The 27,446-nt window shown below is 57.2% G+C and overlaps 1 protein-coding gene across 3 annotated transcripts in view; it reads right to left on the bottom strand.

Moving 5' to 3' along the window:
• Positions 1-27,446, bottom strand: part of LOC138491108 (probable cation-transporting ATPase 13A4) — a 1,567,030-nt gene that overhangs the window by 1,505,132 nt on the left and 34,452 nt on the right. The gene's annotated exons all lie outside the window — the stretch shown is intronic.

Below are 27,446 nucleotides of genomic sequence, written 5' to 3'. Positions count from 1 at the left end.
CAGCGTTTCGGAGCTGGGAGGGGGAAGGAGCGGAAGCATAAGAGGTGGGGAGGAGTGGCCAGAGAAAGGTGGAGTGTTCCAGCGTGTGGGAGCTGGGAGGGAAAAGGAGCAGAAGCATAAGAGGTGGGGAAGTGTGGCCAGAGAAAGGTGACAAGTTCCAGCATGTGGGAGCTGGGAGGAAGAAGGAGCGGAAGCATAAGAGGTGGGGAGGAGTGGCTAGAGAAAAGGGGAGAGTTACAGCGTGTGGGAGCTGGGAGGTCGAAGGAGCAGAAGCATAAGAGGTGGGGAGGAGTGGCTAGAGAAAGGGAGAGAGTTCCAGCGTGTGGTAGCTGGGAGGGAGAAGGAACGGAAGCATAAGAGGTGGGGAGGAGTGGCCAGAGAAAGGGAGAGAGTTCCAGCATTTGGGAGCTGGGAGGGAGAAGGAACAGAAGCATAAGAGGTGGGGAGGAGTGGCCAGAGAAAGGGAGAGAGTTCCAGTATGTGGGAGCTGGGAGGGAGAAGGAGCGGAAGCATAAGAGGTGGGGAGGAGTGGCCAGAGAAATGGAGAGAGTTCCAGCGTTTGGGAGCTGCGAGAGAGAAGGAGCAGAAGCATAAGAGGTGGGGAGGAGTGGCCAGAAAAAGGGAGTGAGTTCCAGCGTTTGGGACCTGGGAGGGAGAAGGAGCGGAAGTATAAGAGGTGTGGAGGAGTAGCCAGAGAAAGGGAGAGAGTTCCAGCGTGTGGGAGCTGGGAGGGAGAAGGAGCGGAAGCATAAGAGGTGGGCAGGAGTGGCCAGAGAAAGGGAGAGAGTTCCAGCATTTGCGGCTGGGAGGGAGAAGGAGCGGAAGCATAAGAGGTGGGCAGGAGTGGCCAGAGAAAGGGAGAGAGTTCCAGCATTTGGGAGCTCGGAGGGAGAAGGAGCGGAAGCATAAGAGGTGGGGAGGAGTGGCCAGAGAAAGAGAGAGAGTTCCAGTGTTTGGGAGGTGGTAGGGAAAAGGAGCGGAAGCATAAGAGGTGGGGAGGAGTGGCCAGAGAAAGGGAGAGAGTTCCAGCATTTGGGAGCTGGAAGGGAGAAGGAGCAGAAGCATAAGAGGTGGGGAGGAGTGGCCAGATAAAGGGAGAGAGTTCCAGCGTTGGGAGCTGGGAGGGCGAAGGAGCGGAAGCATAAGAGGTGGGGAGGAGTGGCCGGAGAAAGGGAGAGAGTTCCAGCGTTTGCGGCTGGGAGGGCGAAGGAGCGGAAGCATAAGAGGTGGGGAGGAGTGCCGGAGAAAGGGAGAGAGTTCCAGCGTGTGGGAGCTGGGAGGGAGATGGAGCGGAAGCATACGAGGTGGGGAGGAGTGGCTAGGGAAAGGGTTCCAGCGTGTGGGAGCTGGGAAGGATAAGGAGCGGAAGCATAAGAGGTGGGGAGGAGTGGCCAGAGAAAGGGAGAGAGTTCCAGCATGTGGGAGCTGGAAAGGAGAAGGAGCGGAAGCATAAGAGGTGGGGAGGAGTGGCCAGAGAAAGGGAGAGAGTTCCAGCTTTTGGGAGCTGGAAGGGAGAAGGAGCGGAAGCATAAGAGGTGGGGAGGAGTGGCCAGAAAAAGGGAGAGAGTTCCAGCATTGGGAGCTGGAAGGGCGAAGGAGCGGAAGCATAAGAGGCGGGGAGGAGTGGCCAGAGAAAGGGAGAGAGTTCCAGCGTTCGGGAGCTGGGAGGGAGAAGGAGCGGAAGCACAAAAGGTGGGGAGGAGTGGCCAGAGAAAGGTGGAGTGTTCCAGCGTGTGGGAGCTGGGAGGGAAAAGGAGCAGAAGCATAAGAGGTGGGGAAGTGTGGCCAGAGAAAGGTGACAAGTTCCAGCATGTGGGAGCTGGGAGGAAGAAGGAGCGGAAGCATAAGAGGTGGGGAGGAGTGGCTAGAGAAAAGGGGAGAGTTACAGCGTGTGGGAGCTGGGAGGTCGAAGGAGCAGAAGCATAAGAGGTGGGGAGGAGTGGCTAGAGAAAGGGAGAGAGTTCCAGCGTGTGGTAGCTGGGAGGGAGAAGGAACGGAAGCATAAGAGGTGGGGAGGAGTGGCCAGAGAAAGGGAGAGAGTTCCAGCATTTGGGAGCTGGGAGGGAGAAGGAACAGAAGCATAAGAGGTGGGGAGGAGTGGCCAGAGAAAGGGAGAGAGTTCCAGTATGTGGGAGCTGGGAGGGAGAAGGAGCGGAAGCATAAGAGGTGGGGAGGAGTGGCCAGAGAAATGGAGAGAGTTCCACCGTTTGGGAGCTGCGAGAGAGAAGGAGCAGAAGCATAAGAGGTGGGGAGGAGTGGCCAGAAAAAGGGAGTGAGTTCCAGCGTTTGGGACCTGGGAGGGAGAAGGAGCGGAAGTATAAGAGGTGTGGAGGAGTAGCCAGAGAAAGGGAGAGAGTTCCAGCGTGTGGGAGCTGGGAGGGAGAAGGAGCGGAAGCATAAGAGGTGGGCAGGAGTGGCCAGAGAAAGGGAGAGAGTTCCAGCATTTGCGGCTGGGAGGGAGAAGGAGCGGAAGCATAAGAGGTGGGCAGGAGTGGCCAGAGAAAGGGAGAGAGTTCCAGCATTTGGGAGCTCGGAGGGAGAAGGAGCGGAAGCATAAGAGGTGGGGAGGAGTGGCCAGAGAAAGAGAGAGAGTTCCAGTGTTTGGGAGGTGGTAGGGAAAAGGAGCGGAAGCATAAGAGGTGGGGAGGAGTGGCCAGAGAAAGGGAGAGAGTTCCAGCATTTGGGAGCTGGAAGGGAGAAGGAGCAGAAGCATAAGAGGTGGGGAGGAGTGGCCAGATAAAGGGAGAGAGTTCCAGCGTTGGGAGCTGGGAGGGCGAAGGAGCGGAAGCATAAGAGGTGGGGAGGAGTGGCCGGAGAAAGGGAGAGAGTTCCAGCGTTTGCGGCTGGGAGGGCGAAGGAGCGGAAGCATAAGAGGTGGGGAGGAGTGCCGGAGAAAGGGAGAGAGTTCCAGCGTGTGGGAGCTGGGAGGGAGATGGAGCGGAAGCATACGAGGTGGGGAGGAGTGGCTAGGGAAAGGGTTCCAGCGTGTGGGAGCTGGGAAGGATAAGGAGCGGAAGCATAAGAGGTGGGGAGGAGTGGCCAGAGAAAGGGAGAGAGTTCCAGCATGTGGGAGCTGGAAAGGAGAAGGAGCGGAAGCATAAGAGGTGGGGAGGAGTGGCCAGAGAAAGGGAGAGAGTTCCAGCTTTTGGGAGCTGGAAGGGAGAAGGAGCGGAAGCATAAGAGGTGGGGAGGAGTGGCCAGAAAAAGGGAGAGAGTTCCAGCATTGGGAGCTGGAAGGGCGAAGGAGCGGAAGCATAAGAGGCGGGGAGGAGTGGCCAGAGAAAGGGAGAGAGTTCCAGCGTTCGGGAGCTGGGAGGGAGAAGGAGCGGAAGCACAAAAGGTGGGGAGGAGTGGCCAGAGAAAGGGTGAGAGTTCTAGTGTGTGGGATCTGGGAGGGACAAGGAGTGGAAGCATAAGAGATGGGGAGGAGTGGCTAGAGAAAGGGAGAGAGTTCCAGCGTGTGGGAGCTGAGAGGGAGAAGGAGCGGAAGCATAAGAGGTTGGGAGGAGTGGCCAGAGAAAGGGAGAGAGTTCCAGTGTGTGGGAGCTGGGAGGGAGAAGGAGCAGAAGCATAAGAGGTGGGGTGGAGTGGCTAGAGAAAGGGAGAGAGTTCCAGCATGTGGGAGCTGGGAGGGAGAAGGAGCAGAAGCAGAAGAGGTTGGGAAGAGTGGCTAGAGAAAAGGAGAGAGTTCCAGCGTGTGGGAGCTGGGAGGGAGAAGGAGCAGTAGCTTAAGAGGTGGGGAGGAGTGGCTAGAGAAAGTGAGAGAGTTCCAGCGTGTGGTAGCTGGGAGGGAGAAGGAGCGGAAGCATAAGAGGTGGGGAGGAGTGGCCAGAGAAAGGTAACGAGTTCCAGCATGTGGGAGCTAGGAGGAAGAAGGAGCGGAAGCATAAGAGGTGGGGAGGAGTGGCTAGAGAAAAGGAGAGAGTTACAGCATGTGGGAGCTGGGAGGGAGAAGGAGCGGAAGCATAAGCGGTGGGGAGGAGTGGCCAGAGAAAGGGAGAGAGTTCCAGCGTTTGGGAGCTGCGAGGGAGAAGGAGCAGAAGCATAAGAGGTGGGGAGGAGTGGCCAGAAAAAGGGAGAGAGTTCCAGCGTTTGGGAACTGGGAGGGAGAAGGAGCGGAATCATAAGAGGTGGGGAGGAGTGGCTAGAGAAAAGGAGAGAGTTCCAGCGTGTGGTAGCTGGGAGGGAGAAGGAGCAGAAGCATAAGATGGCGGGAGGAGTGGCCAGAGAAAAGGAGAGAGTTCCAGCGTGTGGGAGCTGGGAGGGAGAAGGAGCAGAAGCATAAGAAGTGGGGGGAGTGGCCAGAGAAAGGGAGAGAGTTCCAGCATGTGGGAGCTGGGAGGGAGAAGGAACGGAAGTATAATAGGAGGGGAGGAGTGGCTAGAGAAAGGGAGAGAGTTCCAGCATGTGGGAGCTGGGAGGGAGAAGGAGCAGAAGCATAAGAGGTGGGGAAGAGTGGCTATAGAAAAGGAGAGAGTTCCAGCGTGTGGTAGCTGGGAGGGAAAAGGAGCGGAAGCATAAGAGGTGGGGAGGAGTGGCCAGAGAAAGCTGACGAGTTCCAGCATGTGGGAGCTGGGAGGAAGAAGGAGCGGAAGCATAAGAGGTGGGGAGGAGTGGCTAGAGAAAAGGAGAGAGTTACAGCATGTGGGAGCTGGGAGGGAGAAGGAGCGGAAGCATAAGAGGTGGGGAGGAGTGGCCAGAGAAAGGGAGAGAGTTCCAGCGTTTGGGAGCTGCGAGGGAGAAGGAGCAGAAGCATAAGAGGTGGGGAGGAGTGGCCAGAAAAAGGGAGAGAGTTCCAGCATTTGGGAACTGGGAGGGAGAAGGAGCGGAAGTATAAGAGGTGTGGAGGAGTAGCCAGAGAAAGGGAGAGGGTTCCAGCGTGTGGGAGCTGGGAGGGAGAAGGAGCAAAAGGTTAAGAGGTGGGGAGGAGTCGCCAGAGAAAGGGAGAGAGTTCCAGCGTGTGGGAGTTGGGAGGGAGAAGGTGCAGATGCAAAAGAGGTGGGGAGGAGTGGCCAGAGAAAGGGAAAGAGTTCCAGCATTTGCGGCTGGGAGGGAGAAGGAGCGGAAGCATAGAGTTGGGGAGGAGTGGCCAGATAAAGGGAGAGAGTTCCAGCGTTGGGAGCTGGGAGGGCGAAGGAGCGGAAGCATAAGAGGTGGGGAGGAGTGGACAGAGAAAGGGAGAGAGTTCCAGCGTTTGCGGCTGGGAGGGCGAAGGAGCGGAATCATAAGAGGTGGGGAGGAGTGGCCAGAGATGGGGAGAGAGTTCCAGCGTTTCGGAGCTGGGAGGGAGAAGGAGCGGAAGCATAAGAGGTGGGGAGGAGTGGCCAGAGAAAGGTGGAGTGTTCCAGCGTGTGGGAGCTGGGAGGGAAAAGGAGCAGAAGCATAAGAGGTGGGGAAGTGTGGCCAGAGAAAGGTGACAAGTTCCAGCATGTGGGAGCTGGGAGGAAGAAGGAGCGGAAGCATAAGAGGTGGGGAGGAGTGGCTAGAGAAAAGGGGAGAGTTACAGCGTGTGGGAGGTCGAAGGAGCAGAAGCATAAGAGGTGGGGAGGAGTGGCTAGAGAAAGGGAGAGAGTTCCAGCGTGTGGTAGCTGGGAGGGAGAAGGAACGGAAGCATAAGAGGTGGGGAGGAGTGGCCAGAGAAAGGGAGAGAGTTCCAGCATTTGGGAGCTGGGAGGGAGAAGGAACAGAAGCATAAGAGGTGGGGAGGAGTGGCCAGAGAAAGGGAGAGAGTTCCAGTATGTGGGAGCTGGGAGGGAGAAGGAGCGGAAGCATAAGAGGTGGGGAGGAGTGGCCAGAGAAAGGGAGAGAGTTCCAGCGTTTGGGAGCTGCGAGGGAGAAGGAGCAGAAGCATAAGAGGTGGGGAGGAGTGGCCAGAAAAAGGGAGTGAGTTCCAGCGTTTGGGACCTGGGAGGGAGAAGGAGCGGAAGTATAAGAGGTGTGGAGGAGTAGCCAGAGAAAGGGAGAGAGTTCCAGCGTGTGGGAGCTGGGAGGGAGAAGGAGCGGAAGCATAAGAGGTGGGCAGGAGTGGCCAGAGAAAGGGAGAGAGTTCCAGCATTTGCGGCTGGGAGGGAGAAGGAGCGGAAGCATAAGAGGTGGGCAGGAGTGGCCAGAGAAAGGGAGAGAGTTCCAGCATTTGGGAGCTCGGAGGGAGAAGGAGCGGAAGCATAAGAGGTGGGGAGGAGTGGCCAGAGAAAGAGAGAGAGTTCCAGTGTTTGGGAGGTGGTAGGGAAAAGGAGCGGAAGCATAAGAGGTGGGGAGGAGTGGCCAGAGAAAGGGAGAGAGTTCCAGCATTTGGGAGCTGGAAGGGAGAAGGAGCAGAAGCATAAGAGGTGGGGAGGAGTGGCCAGATAAAGGGAGAGAGTTCCAGCGTTGGGAGCTGGGAGGGCGAAGGAGCGGAAGCATAAGAGGTGGGGAGGAGTGGCCGGAGAAAGGGAGAGAGTTCCAGCGTTTGCGGCTGGGAGGGCGAAGGAGCGGAAGCATAAGAGGTGGGGAGGAGTGCCAGAGAAAGGGAGAGAGTTCCAGCGTGTGGGAGCTGGGAGGGAGAAGGAGCAGAAGCAGAAGAGGTGGGGAGGAGTGGCCAGAGAAAGGGAGAGAGTTCCAGCGTTTGGGAACTGGGAGGGAGAAGGAGCGGAAGTATAAGAGGTGTGGAGGAGTAGCCAGAGAAAGGGAGAGGGTTCCAGCGTGTGGGAGCTGGGAGGGAGAAGGAGCAAAAGCTTAAGAGGTGGGGAGGAGTCGCCAGAGAAAGGGAGAGAGTTCCAGCGTGTGGGAGTTGGGAGGGAGAAGGTGCAGATGCATAAGAGGTGGGGAGGAGTGGCCAGAGAAAGGGAGAGAGTTCCAGCATTTGCGGCTGGGAGGGAGAAGGAGCGGAAGCATAGAGTTGGGGAGGAGTGGCAAGATAAAGGGAGAGAGTTCCAGCGTTGGGAGCTGGGAGGGCGAAGGAGCGGAAGCATAAGAGGTGGGGAGGAGTGGCCAGAGAAAGGGAGAGAGTTCCAGCGTTTGCGGCTGGGAGGGCGAAGGAGCTGAATCATAAGAGGTGGGGAGGAGTGGCCAGAGATGGGGAGAGAGTTCCAGCGTTTGGGAGCTGGGAGGGAGAAGGAGCGGAAGCATAAGATGTGGGAAGGAGTGGCCAGCGAAAGGTGGAGTGTTCCAGCGTGTGGGAGCTGGGAGGGAGAAGGAGCAGACGCATAAGAGGTGGGGAGGTGTGGCCAGAGAAAGGTGACAAGTTCCAGCATGTGGGAGCTGGGAGGAAGAAGGAGCGGAAGCATCAGAGGTGGGGAGGAGTGGCTAGAGAAAAGGAGAGAGTTACAGCGTGTGGGAGCTGAGAGAGAGAAGGAGCAGAAGCATAAGAGGTGGGGAGGAGTGGCTAGAGAAAGGGAGAGAGTTCCAGCGTGTGGTAGCTGGGAGTGAGAAGGAGCAGTAGCTTAAGAGGTGGGGAGGAGTGGCTAGAGAAAGGGAGAGAGTTCCAGCGTGTGGTAGCTGGGAGGGAAAAGGAGCGGAAGCATAAGAGGTGGGGAGGAGTGGCCAGAGAAAGGTGACGAGTTCCAGCATGTGGGAGCTGGGAGGAAGAAGGAGCGGAAGCATAAGAGGTGGGGAGGAGTGGCTAGAGAAAAGGAGAGAGTTACAGCATGTGGGAGCTGGGAGGGAGAAGGAGCGGAAGAATAAGAGGTGGGGAGGAGTGGCCAGAGAAAGGGAGAGAGTTCCAGCGTTTGGGAGCTGCGAGGGAGAAGGAGCAGAAGCATAAGAGGTGGGGAGGAGTGGCCAGAAAAAGGGAGAGAGTTCCAGCGTTTGGGACCTGGGAGGGAGAAGGAGCGGAAGTATAAGAGGTGTGGAGGAGTAGCCAGAGAAAGGGAGAGGGTTCCAGCGTGTGGGAGCTGGGAGGGAGAAGGAGCAAAAGCATAAGAGGTGGGGAGGAGTGGCCAGAGAAAGGGAGAGAGTTCCAGCGTTTGCAGCTGGGAGGGCGAAGGAGCTGAATCATAAGAGGTGGGGAGGAGTGGCCAGAGATGGGGAGAGAGTTCCAGCGTTTGGGAGCTGGGAGGGAGAAGGAGCGGAAGCATAAGATGTGGGGAGGAGTGGCCAGCGAAAGGTGGAGTGTTCCAGCGTGTGGGAGCTGAGAGAGAGAAGGAGCAGAAGCATAAGAGGTGGGGAGGAGTGGCTAGAGAAAGGGAGAGAGTTCCAGCGTGTGGTAGCTGGGAGGGAGAAGGAGCAGTAGCTTAAGAGGTGGGGAGGAGTGGCTAGAGAAAGGGACAGAGTTCCAGCGTGTGGTAGCTGGGAGGGAAAAGGAGCGGAAGCATAAGAGGTGGGGAGGAGTGGCCAGAGAAAGGTGACGAGTTCCAGCATGTGGGAGCTGGGAGGAAGAAGGAGCGGAAGCATAAGAGGTGGGGAGGAGTGGCTAGAGAAAAGGAGAGAGTTACAGCATGTGGGAGCTGGGAGGGAGAAGGAGCGGAAGCATAAGAGGTGGGGAGGAGTGGCCAGAGAAAGGGAGAGAGTTCCAGCGTTTGGGAGCTGCGAGGGAGAAGGAGCAGAAGCATAAGAGGTGGGGAGGAGTGGCCAGAAAAAGGGAGAGAGTTCCAGCGTTTGGGACCTGGGAGGGAGAAGGAGCGGAAGTATAAGAGGTGTGGAGGAGTAGCCAGAGAAAGGGAGAGAGTTCCAGCGTTTGGGAGCTACGAGGGAGAAGGAGAAGAAGCATAAGAGGTGGGGAGGAGTGGCCAGAAAAAGGGAGAGAGTTCCAGCGTTTGGGACCTGGGAGGGAGAAGGAGCGGAAGTATAAGAGGTGTGGAGGAGTAGCCAGAGAAAGGGAGAGGGTTCCAGCGTGTGGGAGCTGGGAGGGAGAAGGAGCAAAAGCATAAGAGGTGGGGAGGAGTGGCCAGAGAAAGGGAGAGAGTTCCAGCGTTTGGGCGCTGGGAGGGAGAAGGAGTGGAAGCATAAGATGTGGGGAGGAGTGGCCAGCGAAAGGTGGAGTGTTCCAGCGTGTGGGAGCTGGGAGGGAAAAGGAGCAGAAGCATAAGAGGTGGGGAGGTGTGGCCAGAGAAAGGTGACAAGTTCCAGCATGTGGGAGCTGGGAGGAAGAAGGAGCGGAAGCATAAGAGGTGGGGAGGAGTGACTAGAGAAAAGGAGAGAGTTACAGCGTGTGGGAGCTGAGAGAGAGAAGGAGCAGAAGCATAAGAGGTGGGGAGGAGTGGCTAGAGAAAGGGAGAGAGTTCCAGCGTGTGGTAGCTGGGAGGGAGAAGGAGCAGTAGCTTAAGAGGTGGGGAGGAGTGGCTAGAGAAAGGGAGAGAGTTCCAGCGTGTGGTAGCTGGGAGGGAAAAGGAGCGGAAGCATAAGAGGTGGGGAGGAGTGGCCAGAGAAAGGTGATGAGTTCCAGCATGTGGGAGTTGGGAGGAAGAAGGAGCGGAAGCATAAGAGGTGGGGAGGAGTGGCTAGAGAAAAGGAGAGAGTTACAGCATGTGGGAGCTGGGAGGGAGAAGGAGCGGAAGCATGAGAGGTGGGGAGGAGTGGCCAGAGAAAGGGAGAGAGTTCCAGCGTTTGGGAGCTGCGAGGGAGAAGGAGCAGAAGCATAAGAGGTGGGGAGGAGTGGCCAGAAAAAGGGAGAGAGTTCCAGCGTTTGGGACCTGGGAGGGAGAAGGAGCGGAAGTATAAGAGGTGTGGAGGAGTAGCCAGAGAAAGGGAGAGAGTTCCAGCGTTTGGGAGCTGCGAGGGAGAAGGAGCAGAAGCATAAGAGGTGGGGAGGAGTGGCCAGAAAAAGGGAGAGAGTTCCAGCGTTTGGGACCTGGGAGGGAGAAGGAGCGGAAGTATAAGAGGTGTGGAGGAGTAGCCAGAGAAAGGGAGAGGGTTCCAGCGTGTGGGAGCTGGGAGGGAGAAGGAGCAAAAGCATAAGAGGTGGGGAGGAGTGGCCAGAGAAAGGGAGAGAGTTCCAGCGTTTGCGGCTGGGAGGGCGAAGGAGCTGAATCATAAGAGGTGGGGAGGAGTGGCCAGAGATGGGGAGAGAGTTCCAGGGTTTGGGCGCTGGGAGGGAGAAGGAGCGGAAGCATAAGATGTGGGGAGGAGTGGCCAGCGAAAGGTGGAGTGTTCCAGCGTGTGGGAGCTGGGAGGGAGAAGGAGCAGAAGCATAAGAGGTGGGGAGGTGTGGCCAGAGAAAGGTGACAAGTTCCAGCATGTGGGAGCTGGGAGGAAGAAGGAGCGGAAGCATAAGAGGTGGGGAGGAGTGGCTAGAGAAAAGGAGAGAGTTACAGCGTGTGGGAGCTGAGAGAGAGAAGGAGCAGAAGCATAAGAGGTGGGGAGGAGTGGCTAGAGAAAGGGAGAGAGTTCCAGCGTGTGGTAGCTGGGAGGGAGAAGGAGCAGTAGCTTAAGAGGTGGGGAGGAGTGGCTAGAGAAAGGGAGAGAGTTCCAGCGTGTGGTAGCTGGAGGGAAAAGGAGCAGAAGCATAAGAGGTGGGGAGGAGTGGCCAGAGAAAGGTGATGAGTTCCAGCATGTGGGAGCTGGGAGGAAGAAGGAGCGGAAGCATAAGAGGTGGGGAGGAGTGGCTAGAGAAAAGGAAAGAGTTACAGCATGTGGGAGCTGGGAGGGAGAAGGAGCGGAAGCATGAGAGGTGGGGAGGAGTGGCCAGAGAAAGGGAGAGAGTTCCAGCGTTTGGGAGCTGCGAGGGAGAAGGAGCAGAAGCATAAGAGGTGGGGAGGAGTGGCCAGAAAAAGGGAGAGAGTTCCAGCGTTTTGGACCTGGGAGGGAGAAGGAGCGGAAGTATAAGAGGTGTGGAGGAGTAGCCAGAGAAAGGGATAGGGTTCCAGCGTGTGGGAGCTGGGAGGGAGAAGGAGCAAAAGCATAAGAGGTGGGGAGGAGTGGCCAGAGAAAGGGAGAGAGTTCCAGCGTGTGGGAGCTGGGAGGGAGAAGGAGCAGAAGCATAAGAGGTGGGGAGAAGTGGCCAGAGAAAGGGAGAGAGTTCCAGCATTTGCGGCTGGGAGGGAGATGGAGCGGAAGCATAAGAAGTGGGCAGGAGTGGCCAGAGAAAGGGAGAGAGTTCCAGCATTTGGGAGCTCGGAGGGAGAAGGAGCAGAAGCATAAGAGGTGGGGAGGAGTGGCCAGAGAAAGAGAGAGAGTTCCAGTGTTTGGGAGGTGGTAGGGAGAAGGAGCGGAAGCATAAGAGGTGGGGAGGAGTGGCCAGAGAAAGGGAGAGAGTTCCAGCATTTGGGAGCTGGAAGGGAGAAGGAGCGGAAGCATAAGAGGTGGGGAGGAGTGGCCGGAGAAAGGGAGAGAGTTCCAGCGTTTGCGGCTGGGAGGGCGAAGGAGCGGAAGCATAAGAGGTGGGGAGGAGTGGCCAGAGAAAGGGAGAGAGTTCCAGCGTGTGGGAGCTGGGAGGGAGAAGGAGCAGAAGCATAAGAGGTGGGGAGGAGTGGCCAGAGAAAGGGAGAGAGTTCCAGCATTTGCGGCTGGGAGGGAGAACGAGCAGAAGCATAAGAGGTGGGGAGGAGTGGCCAGAGAAAGGGAGAGAGTTCCAGCATTTGGGAGCTCGGAGGGAGAAGGAGCGGAAGCATAAGAGGTGGGGAGGAGTGGCCAGAGAAAGGGAGAGAGTTCCAGCATTTGGGAGCTCGGAGGGAGAAGGAGCGGAAGCATAAGAGGTGGGGAGGAGTGGCCAGAGAAAGAGAGAGAGTTCCAGCGTTGGGAGCTGGAAGGGCGAAGGAGCGGAAGCATAAGAGGTGGGAAGGAGTGGCCAGAGAAAGGGAGAGAGTTCCAGCGTTTGCGGCTCTGAGGGCGAAGGAGCGTAAGCACAAGAGGTGGGGAGGAGTGGCCAGAGAAAGGGAGAGAGTTCCAGCATGTGGGAGCTGGGATGGAGAAGGAGCGGAAGCATAAGAGGTGGGGAGGAGTGGCCTGAGAAAGGGAGAGAGTTCCAGCGTTTGGGAGCTGCGAGGGAGAAGGAGCAGAAGCATAAGAGGTGGGGAGGAGTGGCCAGAAAAAGGGAGAGAGTTCCAGCGTTTGGGAGCTGGGAGGGAAAAGGAGCGGAAGTATAAGAGATGTGGAGGAGTAGCCAGAGAAAGGGAGAGGGTTCCAGCATGTGGGAGCTGGGAGGGAGAAGGAGCGGAAGCATAAGAGGTGGGGAGGAGTGGCCAGATAAAGGGAGAGAGTTCCAGCGTTGGGAGCTGGGAGGGCGAAGGAGCGGAAGCATAAGAGGTGGGGAGGAGTGGCCAGAGAAAGGGAGAGAGTTCCAGCGTTTGCGGCTGTGAGGGCGAAGGAGCGGAAGCGCAAGAGGTGGGGAGGAATGGCCAGAGAAAGGGAGAGAGTTCCAGCGTTCGGGAGCTGCGAGGGAGAATGAGCAGAAGCACAAAAGGTGGGGAGGAGTGGCCAGTGAAAAGGAGAGAGTTCCAGCGTTCGTGAGCTGGGAGGGAGAAGGAGCGGAAGCACAAAAGGTGGGGAGGAGTGGCCAGAGAAAGGGTGAGAGTTCCAGTGTGTGGCATCTGGGAGGGAGAAGGAGTGGAAGCATAAGAGATGGGGAGGAGTGGCTAGAGAAAGCGAGAGAGTTCCAGCGTGTGGGAGCTGGGAGGGAGAAGGAGCGGAAGCATAAGAGGATGGGAGGCGTGGCCAGAGAAAGGGAGAGAGTTCCAGTGTGTGGGAGCTGGACGGGAGAAGGAGCAGAAGCATAAGAGGTGGGGTGGAGTGGCTAGAGAAAGGGAGAGAGTTCCAGCATGTGGGAGCTGGGAGGGAGAAGGAGCAGAAGCATAAGAGGTGGGGAAGAGGGGCTAGAGAAAAGGAGAGAGTTCCAGCGTGTGGGAGCTGGGAGGGAGAAGGAGCAGTCGCTTAAGAGGTGGGGAGGAGTGGCTAGAGAAAGGGAGAGAGTTCCCGCGTGTGGTAGCTGAGAGGGAGAAGGAGCGGAAGCATAAGAGGTGGGGAGGAGTGGCCAGAGAAAGGTGACGAGTTCCAGCATGTGGGAGCTGGGAGGAAGAAGGAGCGGAAGCATAAGAGGTGGGGAGGAGTGGCTAGAGAAAAGGAGAGAGTTACAGCATGTGGGAGCTGGGAGGGAGAAGGAGCAGAAGCATAAGAGGTGGGGAGGAGTGGCTAGAGAAAGGGAGAGAGTTCCAGCATGTGGTAGCTGGGAGGGAGAAGGAGCAGAAGCATAAGAGGTGGGGAGGAGTGGCCAGAGAAAGGGAGAGAGTTCCAGCATGTGGGAGCTGGGAGGGAGAAGGAGCGGAAGCATAAGAGGTGGGGAGGAGTGGCCAGAGAAAGGGAGAGAGTTCCAGCGTTTGGGAGCTGCGAGGGAGAAGGAGCAGAAGCATAAGAGGTGGGGAGGAGTGGCCAGAAAAAGGGAGAGAGTTCCAGCGTTTGGGAACTGGGAGGGAGAAGGAGCGGAAGTATAAGAGGTGTGGAGGAGTAGCCAGAGAAAGGGAGAGGGTTCCAGCGTGTGGGAGCTGGGAGGGAGAAGGAGCAAAAGCATAAGAGGTGGGGAGGAGTCACCAGAGAAAGGGAGAGAGTTCCAGCGTGTGGGAGGTGGGAGGGAGAAGGAGCAGAAGCATAAGAGGTGGGGAGGAGTGGCCAGAGAAAGGGAGAGAGTTCCAGCATTTGCGGCTGGGAGGGAGAAGGAGCGGAAGCATAAGAGTTGGGGAGGAGTGGCCAGATAAAGGGAGAGAGTTCCAGCGTTGGGAGCTGGGAAGGCGAAGGAGCGGAAGCATAAGAGGTGGGGAGGAGTGGCCAGAGAAAGGGAGAGAGTTCCAGCGTTTGCGGCTGGGAGGGCGAAGGAGCGGAATCATAAGAGGTGGGGAGGAGTGGCCAGAGAAAGGGAGAGAGTTCCAGCGTTTGGGAGCTGGGAGGGAGAAGGAGCGGAAGCATAAGAGGTGGGGAGGAGTGTCCAGAGAAAGGTGGAGTGTTCCAGCGTGTGGGAGCTGGGAGGGAGAAGGAGCAGAAGCATAAGAGGTCGGGAGGAGTGGCTAGAGAAAGGGAGAGAGTTCCAGCGTGTGGTAGCTGGGAGGGAGAAGGAGCGGAAGCATAAGAGGTGGGGGGAGTGGCCAGAGAAAGGGAGAGAGTTCCAGCTTGTGGGAGCTGGGAGGGAGAAGGAACGGAAGCATAATAGGAGGGGAGGAGTGGCCAGAGAAAGGGAGAGAGTTCCAGCGTGTGGGAGCTGGGAGGGAGAAGGAGCAGAAGCATAAGATGTGGGTAGGAGTGGCCAGAAAAAAGAAGAGAGTTCCAGCATGTGGGAGCTGGGAGGGAGAAGGAGCGGAAGCATAAGAGGTGGGGAGGAGTGACCAGAGACAGGGAGAGAGGTCCAGCATTTGGGAGCTGGGAGGGAGAAGGAGCGGAAGAAGAAGATGTGGGGAGGAGTGGCCAGAGAAAGGGAGAGAGTTCCAGCATGTGGGAGCTGGAAAGGAGAAGGAGCAGAAGCATAAGAGGTGGGGAGGAGTTGCCAGAGAAAAGAAGAGAGTTCCAGCGTGTGGGAGCTGGGAGGGAGATGGAGCGGAAGCATACTTGGTGGGGAGGAGTGGCTAGAGAAAGGGAGAGGGTTCCAGCGTGTGGGAGCTGGGAAGGATAAGGAGCGGAAGCATAAGAGGTGGGGAGGAGTGGCCAGAGAAAGGGAGAGAGTTCCAGCATGTGGGAGCTGGAAAGGAGAAGGAGCGGAAGCATAAGAGGTGGGGAGGAGTGGCCAGAGAAAGGGAGAGAGTTCCAGCTTTTGGGAGCTGGAAGGGAGAAGGAGCGGAAGCATAAGAGGTGGGGAGGAGTGGCCAGAAAAAGGGAGAGAGTTCCAGCGTTGGGAGCTGGAAGGGCGAAGGAGCGGAAGCATAAGAGGTGGGGAGGAGTGGCCAGAGAAAGGGAGAGAGTTCCAGCGTTTGAGGCTGGGAGGGCGAAGGAGCGGAAGCACAAGAGGTGGGGAGGAGTGGCCAGAGAAAGGGTGAGAGTTCCAGTGTGTGGGATCTGGGAGGGAGAAGGAGTGGAAGCATAAGAGATGGGGAGGAGTGGCTAGAGAAAGGGAGAGAGTTCCAGCGTGTGGGAGCTGGGAGGGAGAAGGAGCGGAAGCATAAGAGGTTGGGAGGAGTGGCCAGAGAAAGGGAGAGAGTTCCAGTGTGTGGGAGCTGGGAGGGAGAAGGAGCAGAAGCTTAAGAGGTGGGGTGGAGTGGCTAGAGAAAGGGAGAGAGTTCCAGGATGTGGGAGCTGGGAGGGAGAAGGAGCAGAAGCATAAGAGGTGGGGAAGAGTGGCTAGAGAAAAGGAGAGAGTTCCAGCGTTTGGGAGCTGGGAGGGAGAAGGAGCAGTAGCTTAAGAGGTGGGGAGGAGTGGCTAGAGAAAGGGAGAGAGTTCCAGCGTGTGGTAGCTGGGAGGGAGAAGGAGCAGAAGCATAAGAGGTGGGGAGGAGTGGCCAGAAAAAGGGAGAGAGTTCCAGCGTTTGGGAACTGGGAGGGAGAAGGAGCGGAAGCATAAGAGGTGGGGAAGAGTGGCTAGAGAAAAGGAGAGAGTTCCAGCTTTTGGGAGCTGGGAGGGAGAAGGAGCAGTAGCTTAAGAGGTGAGGAGGAGTGGCTAGAGAAAGGGAGAGAGTTCCAGCGTGTGGTAGCTGGGAGGGAGAAGGAGCAGAAGCATAAGAGGTGGGGAGGAGTGGCCAGAGAAAGGGAGAGAGTTCCAGCGTTTGGGAACTGGGAGGGAGAAGGAGCGGAAGCATAAGAGGTGGGGAGGAGTGGCCAGAGAAAGGGAGAGAGTTCCAGCGTTTGGGAGCTGCGAGGGAGAAGGAGCAGAAGCATAAGAGGTGGGGAGGAGTGGCCAGAGAAAGGGAGAGAGTTCCAGCGTTTGGGAACTGGGAGGGAGAAGGAGCGGAAGTATAAGAGGTGTGGAGGAGTAGCCAGAGAAAGGGAGAGGGTTCCAGCGTGTGGGAGCTGGGAGGGAGAAGGAGCAAAAGCTTAAGAGGTGGGGAGGAGTCGCCAGAGAAAGGGAGAGAGTTCCAGCGTGTGGGAGTTGGGAGGGAGAAGGTGCAGAAGCATAAGAGGTGGGGAGGAGTGGCCAGAGAAAGGGAGAGAGTTCCAGCATTTGCGGCTGGGAGGGAGAAGGAGCGGAAGAATAAGAGTTGGGGAGGAGTGGCCAGATAAAGGGAGAGAGTTCCAGCGTTGGGGGCAGGGAGGGCGAAGGAGCGGAAGCATAAGAGGTGGGGAGGAGTGGCCAGAGAAAGGGAGAGAGTTCCAGCGTTTGTGGCTGGGAGGGCGAAGGAGCGGAAGCATAAGAGGTGGGGAGGAGTGGCCAGATAAAGGTGGAGTGTTCAAGCGTGTGGGAGCTGGGAAGGAGAAGGAGCAGAAGCATAAGAGGTGGGGAGGTGTGGCCAGAGAAAGGTGACGAGTTCCAGCATGTGGGAGCTGGGAGGAAGAAGGAGCGGAAGCATAAGAGGTGGGGAGGAGTGGCTAGAGAAAAGGAGAGAGTTACAGCGTGTGGGAGCTGGGAGGGAGAAAGAGCAGAAGCATAAGAGGTGGGGAGGAGTGGCTAGAGAAAGGGAGAGAGTTCCAGCATGTGGTAGCTGGAAGGGAGAAGCAGCTGAAGCATAAGAGGTGGGGAGGAGTGGCCAGAGAAAGGGAGAGAGTTCCCGCATTAGCAACTGGGTGGGAGGAGCAGAAGCATAAGAGGTGGGGAGGAGTGGCCAGAGAAAGGGAGCGAGTTCCAGCATTTGGGAGCTGGGAGGGAGAAGGAGCAGAAGCATAAGAGGTGGGGAGGAGTGGCCAGAGAAAGGGAGAGAGTTCCAGCGTTTGGGAGCTGCGAGGGAGAAGGAGCAGAAGCATAAGAGGTGGGGAGGAGTGGCCAGAAAAAGGGAGAGAGTTCCAGCGTTTGGGACCTGGGAGGGAGAAGGAGCGGAAGTATAAGAGGTGTGGAGGAGTAGCCAGAGAAAGGGAGAGGGTTCCAGCGTGTGGGAGCTGGGAGGGAGAAGGAGCAAAAGCATAAGAGGTGGGGAGGAGTGGCCAGAGAAAGGGAGAGAGTTCCAGCGTGTGGGAGCTGGGAGGGAGAAGGAGCAGAAGCATAAGAGGTGGGGAGGAGTGGCCAGAGAAAGGGAGAGAGTTCCAGCATTTGCGGCTGGGAGGGAGAAGGAGCGGAAGCATAAGAGGTGGGCAGGAGTGGCCAGAGAAAGGGAGAGAGTTCCAGCATTTGGGAGCTCGGAGGGAGAAGGAGCGGAAGCATAAGAGGTGGGGAGGAGTGGCCAGAGAAAGAGAGAGAGTTCCAGTGTTTGGGAGGTGGTAGGGAGAAGGAGCGGAAGCATAAGAGGTGGGGAGGAGTGGCCAGAGAAAGGGAGAGAGTTCCAGCATTTGGGAGCTGGAAGGGAGAAGGAGCAGAAGCATAAGAGGTGGGGAGGAGTGGCCAGATAAAGGGAGAGAGTTCCAGCATTGGGAGCTGGGAGGGCAAAGGAGCGGAAGCATAAGAGGTGGGGAGGAGTGGCCAGAGAAAGGGAGAGAGTTCCAGTGTGTGGGAGCTGGGAGGGAGAAGGAGCAGAAGCATAAGAGGTGGGGAGGAGTGGCCAGAGAAAGGGAGAGAGTTCCAGCATTTGCGGCTGGGAGGGAGAAGGAGCATAAGCATAAGAGGTGGGGAGGAGTGGCCAGAGAAAGGGAGAGAGTTCTAGCATTTGGGAGCTCGGAGGGAGAAGGAGCGGAAGCATAAGAGGTGGGGAGGAGTGGCCAGAGAAAGAGAGAGAGTTCCAGCGTTTGGGAGCTGGTAGGGAGAAGGAGCGGAAGCATAAGAGGTGGGGAGGAGTGGCCAGAGAAAGGGAGAGAGTTCCAGCGTTTGGGAGCTGGAAGGGAGAAGGAGCGGAAGCATAAGAGGTGGGGAGGAGTGGCCAGATAAAGGGAGAGAGTTCCAGCGTTGGGAGCTGGAAGGGCGAAGGAGCTGAAGCATAAGAGGTGGGGAGGAGTGGCCAGAGAAAGGGAGAGAGTTCCAGCGTTTGCGGCTGGGAGGGCGAAGAAGCGGAAGCACAAGAGGTGGGGAGGAGTGGCCAGAGAAAGGGAGAGAGTTCCAGCGTTCGGGAGCTGGGAGGGAGAAGGAGCAGAAGCACAAAAGGTGGGGAGGAGTGGCCAGAGAAAGGGTGAGAGTTCCAGTGTGTGGGATCTGGGAGGGAGAAGGAGTGGAAGCATAAGAGATGGGGAGGAGTGGCTAGAGAAAGGGAGAGAGTTCCAGCGTGTGGGAGCTGGGAGGGAGAAGGAGCGGAAGCATAAGAGGTTGGGAGGAGTGGCCAGAGAAAGGGAGAGAGTTCCAGTGTGTGGGAGCTGGGAGGGAGAAGGAGCGGAAGTATAAGAGATGTGGAGGAGTAGCCAGAGAAAGGGAGAGGGTTCCAGCGTGTGGGAGCTGGGAGGGAGAAGGAGCGCAAGCATAAGAGGTGGGGAGGAGTGGCCAGATAAAGGGAGAGAGTTCCAGCGTTGGGAGCTGGGAGGGCGAAGGAGCGGAAGCATAAGAGGTGGGGAGGAGTGGCCAGAGAAAGGGAGAGAGTTCCAGCGTTTGCGGCTGTGAGGGCGAAGGAGCAGAAGCGCAAGAGGTGGGGAGGAATGGCCAGAGAAAGGGAGAGAGTTCCAGCGTTCGGGAGCTGCGAGGGAGAATGAGCAGAAGCACAAAAGGTGGGGAGGAGTGGCCAGTGAAAAGGAGAGAGTTCCAGCGTTCGTGAGCTGGGAGGGAGAAGGAGCGGAAGCACAAAAGGTGGGGAGGAGTGGCCAGAGAAAGGGTGAGAGTTCCAGTGTGTGGCATCTGGGAGGGAGAAGGAGTGGAAGCATAAGAGATGGGGAGGAGTGGCTAGAGAAAGCGAGAGAGTTCCAGCGTGTGGGAGCTGGGAGGGAGAAGGAGCGGAAGCATAAGAGGATGGGAGGCGTGGCCAGAGAAAGGGAGAGAGTTCCAGTGTGTGGGAGCTGGACGGGAGAAGGAGCAGAAGCATAAGAGGTGGGGTGGAGTGGCTAGAGAAAGGGAGAGAGTTCCAGCATGTGGGAGCTGGGAGGGAGAAGGAGCAGAAGCATAAGAGGTGGGGAAGAGGGGCTAGAGAAAAGGAGAGAGTTCCAGCGTGTGGGAGCTGGGAGGGAGAAGGAGCAGTCGCTTAAGAGGTGGGGAGGAGTGGCTAGAGAAAGGGAGAGAGTTCCCGCGTGTGGTAGCTGAGAGGGAGAAGGAGCGGAAGCATAAGAGGTGGGGAGGAGTGGCCAGAGAAAGGTGACGAGTTCCAGCATGTGGGAGCTGGGAGGAAGAAGGAGCGGAAGCATAAGAGGTGGGGAGGAGTGGCTAGAGAAAAGGAGAGAGTTACAGCATGTGGGAGCTGGGAGGGAGAAGGAGCAGAAGCATAAGAGGTGGGGAGGAGTGGCTAGAGAAAGGGAGAGAGTTCCAGCATGTGGTAGCTGGGAGGGAGAAGGAGCAGAAGCATAAGAGGTGGGGAGGAGTGGCCAGAGAAAGGGAGAGAGTTCCCGCATTAGGAGCTGGGAGGGAGGAGCAGAAGCATAAGAGGTGGGGAGGAGTGGCCAGAGAAAGGGAGAGAGTTCCAGCATTTGGGAGCTGGGAGGGAGAAGGTACAGAAGCATAAGAGGTGGGGAGGAGTGGCCAGAGAAAGGGAGAGAGTTCCAGCATGTGGGAGCTGGGAGGGAGAAGGAGCGGAAGCATAAGAGGTGGGGAGGAGTGGCCAGAGAAAGGGAGAGAGTTCCAGCGTTTGGGAGCTGCGAGGGAGAAGGAGCAGAAGCATAAGAGGTGGGGAGGAGTGGCCAGAAAAAGGGAGAGAGTTCCAGCGTTTGGGAACTGGGAGGGAGAAGGAGCGGAAGTATAAGAGGTGTGGAGGAGTAGCCAGAGAAAGGGAGAGGGTTCCAGCGTGTGGGAGCTGGGAGGGAGAAGGAGCAAAAGCATAAGAGGTGGGGAGGAGTCACCAGAGAAAGGGAGAGAGTTCCAGCGTGTGGGAGGTGGGAGGGAGAAGGAGCAGAAGCATAAGAGGTGGGGAGGAGTGGCCAGAGAAAGGGAGAAAGTTCCAGCATTTGCGGCTGGGAGGGAGAAGGAGCGGAAGCATAAGAGTTGGGGAGGAGTGGCCAGATAAAGGGAGAGAGTTCCAGCGTTGGGAGCTGGGAGGGCGAAGGAGCGGAAGCATAAGAGGTGGGGAGGAGTGGCCAGAGAAAGGGAGAGAGTTCCAGCATTTGCGGCTGGGAGGGCGAAGGAGCGGAATCATAAGAGGTGGGGAGGAGTGGCCAGAGAAAGGGAGAGAGTTCCAGCGTTTGGGAGCTGGGAGGGAGAAGGAGCGGAAGCATAAGAGGTGGGGAGGAGTGTCCAGAGAAAGGTGGAGTGTTCCAGCGTGTGGGAGCTGGGAGGGAGAAGGAGCAGAAGCATAAGAGGTCGGGAGGAGTGGCTAGAGAAAGGGAGAGAGTTCCAGCGTGTGGTAGCTGGGAGGGAGAAGGAGCGGAAGCATAAGATGTGGGGAGGAGTGGCCAGAGAAAAGGAGAGAGTTCCAGCGTGTGGGAGCTGGGAGGGAGAAGGAGCAGAAGCATAAGAAGTGGGGGGAGTGGCCAGAGAAAGGGAGAGAGTTCCAGCTTGTGGGAGCTGGGAGGGAGAAGGAACGGAAGCATAATAGGAGGGGAGGAGTGGCCAGAGAAAGGGAGAGAGTTCCAGCGTGTGGGAGCTGGGAGGGAGAAGGAGCAGAAGCATAAGATGTGGGTAGGAGTGGCCAGAAAAAAGAAGAGAGTTCCAGCATGTGGGAGCTGGGAGGGAGAAGGAGCGGAAGCATAAGAGGTGGGGAGGAGTGACCAGAGACAGGGAGAGAGGTCCAGCATTTGGGAGCTGGGAGGGAGAAGGAGCGGAAGAAGAAGATGTGGGGAGGAGTGGCCAGAGAAAGGGAGAGAGTTCCAGCATGTGGGAGCTGGAAAGGAGAAGGAGCAGAAGCATAAGAGGTGGGGAGGAGTTGCCAGAGAAAAGAAGAGAGTTCCAGCGTGTGGGAGCTGGGAGGGAGATGGAGCGGAAGCATACTTGGTGGGGAGGAGTGGCTAGAGAAAGGGAGAGGGTTCCAGCGTGTGGGAGCTGGGAAGGATAAGGAGCGGAAGCATAAGAGGTGGGGAGGAGTGGCCAGAGAAAGGGAGAGAGTTCCAGCATGTGGGAGCTGGAAAGGAGAAGGAGCGGAAGCATAAGAGGTGGGGAGGAGTGGCCAGAGAAAGGGAGAGAGTTCCAGCTTTTGGGAGCTGGAAGGGAGAAGGAGCGGAAGCATAAGAGGTGGGGAGGAGTGGCCAGAAAAAGGGAGAGAGTTCCAGCGTTGGGAGCTGGAAGGGCGAAGGAGCGGAAGCATAAGAGGTGGGGAGGAGTGGCCAGAGAAAGGGAGAGAGTTCCAGCGTTTGAGGCTGGGAGGGCGAAGGAGCGGAAGCACAAGAGGTGGGGAGGAGCTGCCAGAGAAAGGGAGAGAGTTCCAGCGTTCGGGAGCTGGGAGGGAGAAGGAGCGGAAGCACAAAAGGTGGGGAGGAGTGGCAAGAGAAAGGGAGAGGGTTCCAGCGTTCGGGAGCTGGGAGGGAGAAGGAGCGGAAGCACAAAAGGTGGGGAGGAGTGGCCAGAGAAAGGGTGAGAGTTCCAGTGTGTGGGATCTGGGAGGGACAAGGAGTGGAAGCATAAGAGAATGGGAGGAGTTGCCAGAGAAAAGAAGAGAGTTCCAGCGTGTGGGAGCTGGGAGGGAGATGGAGCGGAAGCATACGAGGTGGGGAGGAGTGGCTAGAGAAAGGGAGAGGGTTCCAGCGTGTGGGAGCTGGGAAGGATAAGGAGCGGAAGCATAAGAGGTGGGGAGGAGTGGCCAGAGAAAGGGAGAGAGTTCCAGCATGTGGGAGCTGGAAAGGAGAAGGAGCGGAAGCATAAGAGGTGGGGAGGAGTGGCCAGAGAAAGGGAGAGAGTTCCAGCTTTTGGGAGCTGGAAGGGAGAAGGAGCGGAAGCATAAGAGGTGGGGAGGAGTGGCCAGAAAAAGGGAGAGAGTTCCAGCGTTGGGAGCTGGAAGGGCGAAGGAGCGGAAGCATAAGAGGTGGGGAGGAGTGGCCAGAGAAAGGGAGAGAGTTCCAGCGTTTGAGGCTGGGAGGGCGAAGGAGCGGAAGCACAAGAGGTGGGGAGGAGCGGCCAGAGAAAGGGAGAGAGTTCCAGCGTTCGGGAGCTGGGAGGGAGAAGGAGCGGAAGCACAAAAGGTGGGGAGGAGTGGCAAGAGAAAGGGAGAGGGTTCCAGCGTTCGGGAGCTGGGAGGGAGAAGGAGCGGAAGCACAAAAGGTGGGGAGGAGTGGCCAGAGAAAGGGTGAGAGTTCCAGTGTGTGGGATCTGGGAGGGACAAGGAGTGGAAGCATAAGAGAATGGGAGGAGTGGCTAGAGAAAGGGAGAGAGTTCCAGCACCTACGAGCTGGGAGGGAGAAGGAGCGGAAGCATAAGAGCTTGGGAGGAGTGGCCAGAGAAAGGGAGAGAGTTCCAGTGTGTGGGAGCTGGGAGGGATAAGGAGCAGAAGCATAAGAGGTGGGGTGGAGTGGCTAGAGAAAGGGAGAGAGTTCCAGCATGTGGGAGCTGGGAGGGAGAAGGAGCAGAAGCATAAGAGGTTGGGAAGAGTGGCTAGAGAAAAGGAGAGAGTGCCAGCGTGTGGGAGCTGGGAGGGAGAAGGAGCAGTAGCTTAAGAGGTGGGGAGGAGTGGCTAGAGAAAGTGAGAGAGTTCCAGTGTGTGGTAGCTGGGAGGGAGAAGGAGCGGAAGCATAAGACGTGGGGAGGAGTGGCTAGAGAAAAGGAGAGAGTTACAGCATGTGGGAGCTGGGAGGGAGAAGGAGCGGAAGCATAAGCGGTGGGGAGGAGTGGCCAGAGAAAGGGAGAGAGTTCCAGCGTTTGGGAGCTGCGAGGGAGAAGGAGCAGAAGCATAAGAGGTGGGGAGGAGTGGCCAGAAAAAGGGAGAGAGTTCCAGCGTTTGGGAACTGGGAGGGAGAAGGAGCGGAATCATAAGAGGTGGGGAGGAGTGGCTAGAGAAAAGGAGAGAGTTCCAGCGTGTGGGAGCTGGGAGGGAGAAGGAGCAGAAGCATAAGAAGTGGGGGGAGTGGCCAGAGAAAGGGAGAGAGTTCCAGCATGTGGGAGCTGGGAGGGAGAAGGAACGGAAGCATAATAGGAGGGGAGGAGTGGCCAGAGAAAGGGAGAGAGTTCCAGCGTGTGGGAGCTGGGAGGGAGAAGGAGCAGAAGCATAAGATGTGGGGAGGAGTGGCCAGAAAAAAAAAGAGAGTTCCAGCATGTGGGAGCTGGAAGGGAGAAGGAGCGGAAGCATAAGAGGTGGGGAGGAGTGACCAGAGAAAGGGAGAGAGTTCCAGCATTTGGGTGCTGGGAGGGAGAAGGAGCGGAAGCATAAGATGTGGGGAGGAGTGGCCAGAGAAAGGGAGAGAGTTCCAGCATGTGGGAGCTGGAAAGGAGAAGGAGCGGAAGCATAAGAGGTGGGGAGGAGTTGCCAGAGAAAAGAAGAGAGTTCCAGCGTGTGGGAGCTGGGGGGGAGATGGAGCGGAAGCATACGAGGTGGGGAGGAGTGGCTAGAGAAAGGGAGAGGGTTCCAGCGTGTGGGAGCTGGGAAGGATAAGGAGCGGAAGCATAAGAGGTGGGGAGGAGTGGCCAGAGAAAGGGAGAGAGTTCCAGCATGTGGGAGCTGGAAAGGAGAAGGAGTGGAAGCATAAGAGGTGGGGAGGAGTGGCCAGATAAAGGGAGAGAGTTCCAGCGTTTGGGAGCTGGAAGGGAGAAGGAGCGGAAGCATAAGAGGTGGGGAGGAGTGGCCAGATAAAGGGAGAGAGTTCCAGCGTTGGGAGCTGGAAGGGCGAAGGAGCGGAAGCATAAGAGGTGGGGAGGTGTGGCCAGAGAAAGGGAGAGAGTTCCAGCGTTTGAGGCTGGGAGGGCGAAGGAGCGGAAGCACAAGAGGTGGGGAGGAGTGGCCAGAGAAAGGGAGAGAGTTCCAGCGTTCGGGAGCTGGGAGGGAGAAGGAGCGGAAGCACAAAAGGTGGGGAGGAGTGGCCAGAGAAAGGGAGAGAGTTCCAGCGTTCGCGAGCTGGGAGGGAGAAGGAGCGGAAGCACAAAAGGTGGGGAGGAGTGGCCAGAGAAAGGGTGAGAGTTCCAGTGTGTGGGATCTGGGAGGGAGAAGGAGTGGAAGCATAAGAGATGGGGAGGAGTGGCTAGAGAAAGGGAGAGAGTTCCAGCGTGTGGGAGCTGGGAGGGAGAAGGAGCGGAAGCATAAGAGGTTGGGAGGAGTGGCCAGAGAAAGGGAGAGAGTTCCAGTGTGTGGGAGCTGGGAGGGAGAAGGAGCAGAAGCTTAAGAGGTGGGGTGGAGTGGCTAGAGAAAGGGAAAGAGTTCCAGGATGTGGGAGCTGGGAGGGAGAAGGAGCAGAAGCATAAGAGGTGGGGAAGAGTGGCTAGAGAAAAGGAGAGAGTTCCAGCGTTTGGGAGCTGGGAGGGAGAAGGAGCAGTAGCTTAAGAGGTGGGGAGGAGTGGCTAGAGAAAGGGAGAGAGTTCCAGCGTGTGGTAGCTGGGAGGGAGAAGGAGCAGAAGCATAAGAGGTGGGGAGGAGTGGCCAGAAAAAGGGAGAGAGTTCCAGCGTTTGGGAACTGGGAGGGAGAAGGAGCGGAAGCATAAGAGGTGGGGAAGAGTGGCTAGAGAAAAGGAGAGAGTTCTAGCTTTTGGGAGCTGGGAGGGAGAAGGAGCAGTAGCTTAAGAGGTGGGGAGGAGTGGCTAGAGAAAGGGAGAGAGTTCCAGCGTGTGGTAGCTGGGAGGGAGAAGGAGCAGAAGCATAAGAGGTGGGGAGGAGTGGCCAGAGAAAGGGAGAGAGTTCCAGCGTTTGGGAACTGGGAGGGAGAAGGAGCGGAAGCATAAGAGGTGGGGAGGAGTGGCCAGAGAAAGGGAGAGAGTTCCAGCGTTTGGGAGCTGCGAGAGAGAAGGAGCAGAAGCATAAGAGGTGGGGAGGAGTGGCCAGAGAAAGGGAGAGAGTTCCAGCGTTTGGGAACTGGGAGGGAGAAGGAGCGGAAGTATAAGAGGTGTGGAGGAGTAGCCAGAGAAAGGGAGAGGGTTCCAGCGTGTGGGAGCTGGGAGGGAGAAGGAGCAAAAGCTTAAGAGGTGGGGAGGAGTGGCCAGAGAAAGGGAGAGAGTTCCAGCATTTGCGGCTGGGAGGGAGAAGGAGCGGAAGAATAAGAGTTGGGGAGGAGTGGCCAGATAAAGGGAGAGAGTTCCAGCGTTGGGGGCAGGGAGGGCGAAGGAGCGGAAGCATAAGAGGTGGGGAGGAGTGGCCAGAGAAAGGGAGAGAGTTCCAGCGTTTGTGGCTGGGAGGGCGAAGGAGCAGAATCATAAGAGGTGGGGAGGAGTGGCCAGAGAAAGGGAGAGGGTTCCAGCGTTTGGGAGCTGGGAGGGAGAAGGAGCGGAAGCATAAGAGGTGGGGAGGAGTGGCCAGATAAAGGTGGAGTGTTCAAGCGTGTGGGAGCTGGGAAGGAGAAGGAGCAGAAGCATAAGAGGTGGGGAGTTGTGGCCAGAGAAAGGTGACGAGTTCCAGCATGTGGGAGCTGGGAGGAAGAAGGAGCGGAAGCATAAGAGGTGGGGAGGAGTGGCTAGAGAAAAGGAGAGAGTTACAGCGTGTGGGAGCTGGGAGGGAGAAAGAGCAGAAGCATAAGAGGTGGGGAGGAGTGGCTAGAGAAAGGGAGAGAGTTCCAGCATGTGGTAGCTGGGAGGGAGAAGCAGCGGAAGCATAAGAGGTGGGGAGGAGTGGCCAGAGAAAGGGAGAGAGTTCCCGCATTAGCAACTGGGTGGGAGGAGCAGAAGCATAAGAGGTGGGGAGGAGTGGCCAGAGAAAGGGAGCGAGTTCCAGCATTTGGGAGCTGGGAGGGAGAAGGAGCAGAAGCATAAGAGGTGGGGAGGAGTGGCCAGAGAAAGGGAGAGAGTTCCAGCGTTTGGGAGCTGCGAGGGAGAAGGAGCAGAAGCATAAGAGGTGGGGAGGAGTGGCCAGAAAAAGGGAGAGAGTTCCAGCGTTTGGGACCTGGGAGGGAGAAGGAGCGGAAGTATAAGAGGTGTGGAGGAGTAGCCAGAGAAAGGGAGAGGGTTCCAGCGTGTGGGAGCTGGGAGGGAGAAGGAGCAAAAGCATAAGAGGTGGGGAGGAGTGGCCAGAGAAAGGGAGAGAGTTCCAGCGTGTGGGAGCTGGGAGGGAGAAGGAGCAGAAGCATAAGAGGTGGGGAGGAGTGGCCAGAGAAAGGGAGAGAGTTCCAGCATTTGCGGCTGGGAGGGAGAAGGAGCGGAAGCATAAGAGGTGGGCAGGAGTGGCCAGAGAAAGGGAGAGAGTTCCAGCATTTGGGAGCTCGGAGGGAGAAGGAGCGGAAGCATAAGAGGTGGGGAGGAGTTGCCAGAGAAAAGAAGAGAGTTCCAGCGTGTGGGAGCTGGGAGGGAGATGGAGCGGAAGCATAAGAGGTGGGGAGGAGTGGCTAGAGAAAGGGAGAGGGTTCCAGCGTGTGGCAGCTGGGAAGGATAAGGAGCGGAAGCATAAGAGGTGGGGAGGAGTGGCCAGAGAAAGGGAGAGAGTTCGGGAGCTGGGAGGGAGAAGGAGCGGAAGCAGTTCCAGCCACAATGGTAGAAACTGGCTTTGAGAGCCTAAGAGGTTGGGATGGGAGGATAGGGCGACTAGAGAAGAGAGATTGGGAGGGTGCAAGCATTAATGCAAAGACGATAGAAAGCAAATGAAGAAGAAGACGAGACTCGAAGGAGAGCCAGGATAGAGACTGGACTGAAGAAGAGGAGGATTAACAGGAGGAAGTCAGAAGAGTGTTGGGATTTCAAAGTTGAAGACAGAGTGGCTCTGGGGAAGCTGGTAAGTGGGGAAAGCAATTTCTAAGGCAGAACAATTGTCCATGCTTAGAAATGATAAAAGCAGAGATAAGTAATTTGGTGGCAGATTTAACAGATATTGATTAAGTGAAAACGGCCTGACAGAGAAACATTCACGATGTGCGGAAGCAGAAAATGTTAAATGTGAAGTGTTAAAGGTATTGATATCGTGCACCGTCACCAACAGAGTTGGTCCCCAGGCGCACTGGCGAATCTGTAAACAAGAAGGCGGGCGGGTAGCGTTAGTCAGGTGAAGAGGGAGTAGAAGAGTGAGAGAAGTGGTGTGCTGTTTCAGTTCGGTTTCCACCGTGCGCTGAACTTTGGTGTGAGTTGCGGACCGGAGCGAGACCTTGTGTGCTGTTGGGGCAGTTCATGTGTTGTTTGTTTGTTGTTGTTGCGCTGTGGTGAAGTGTGTGTGGTTTGCTGGGCGAGAAGTGGTTGTGTGGATTTCGGGTGAATTAGGTATGCAGAGATTGAGATTGGGTTATTGAGTTGTATGTCCTGGTTCTAGCAGATCTTGTTCTATTTAACTAGCATTCCTATCAATAGGCTTAGTTGCTACTTTCCTTTCTTGACCATCTAACTGTTGTGGGAGATGGCGCGGCGCGTGCCCGGCTGTATTGTGTTTGAACTTAGTATAATGAGATTGGGTATGTCTACCCCCCCTTTCGTGTTGGTGCTGTGGATTGGCTGCCCC

Source organism: Ambystoma mexicanum, chromosome 10, assembly GCF_040938575.1.
Source record: "Ambystoma mexicanum isolate Mex_15411 chromosome 10, UKY_AmexF1_1, whole genome shotgun sequence".
NCBI classification, from domain to species: domain Eukaryota; kingdom Metazoa; phylum Chordata; class Amphibia; order Caudata; family Ambystomatidae; genus Ambystoma; species Ambystoma mexicanum.
This window is presented reverse-complemented; position numbering and strand designations above follow the sequence as displayed.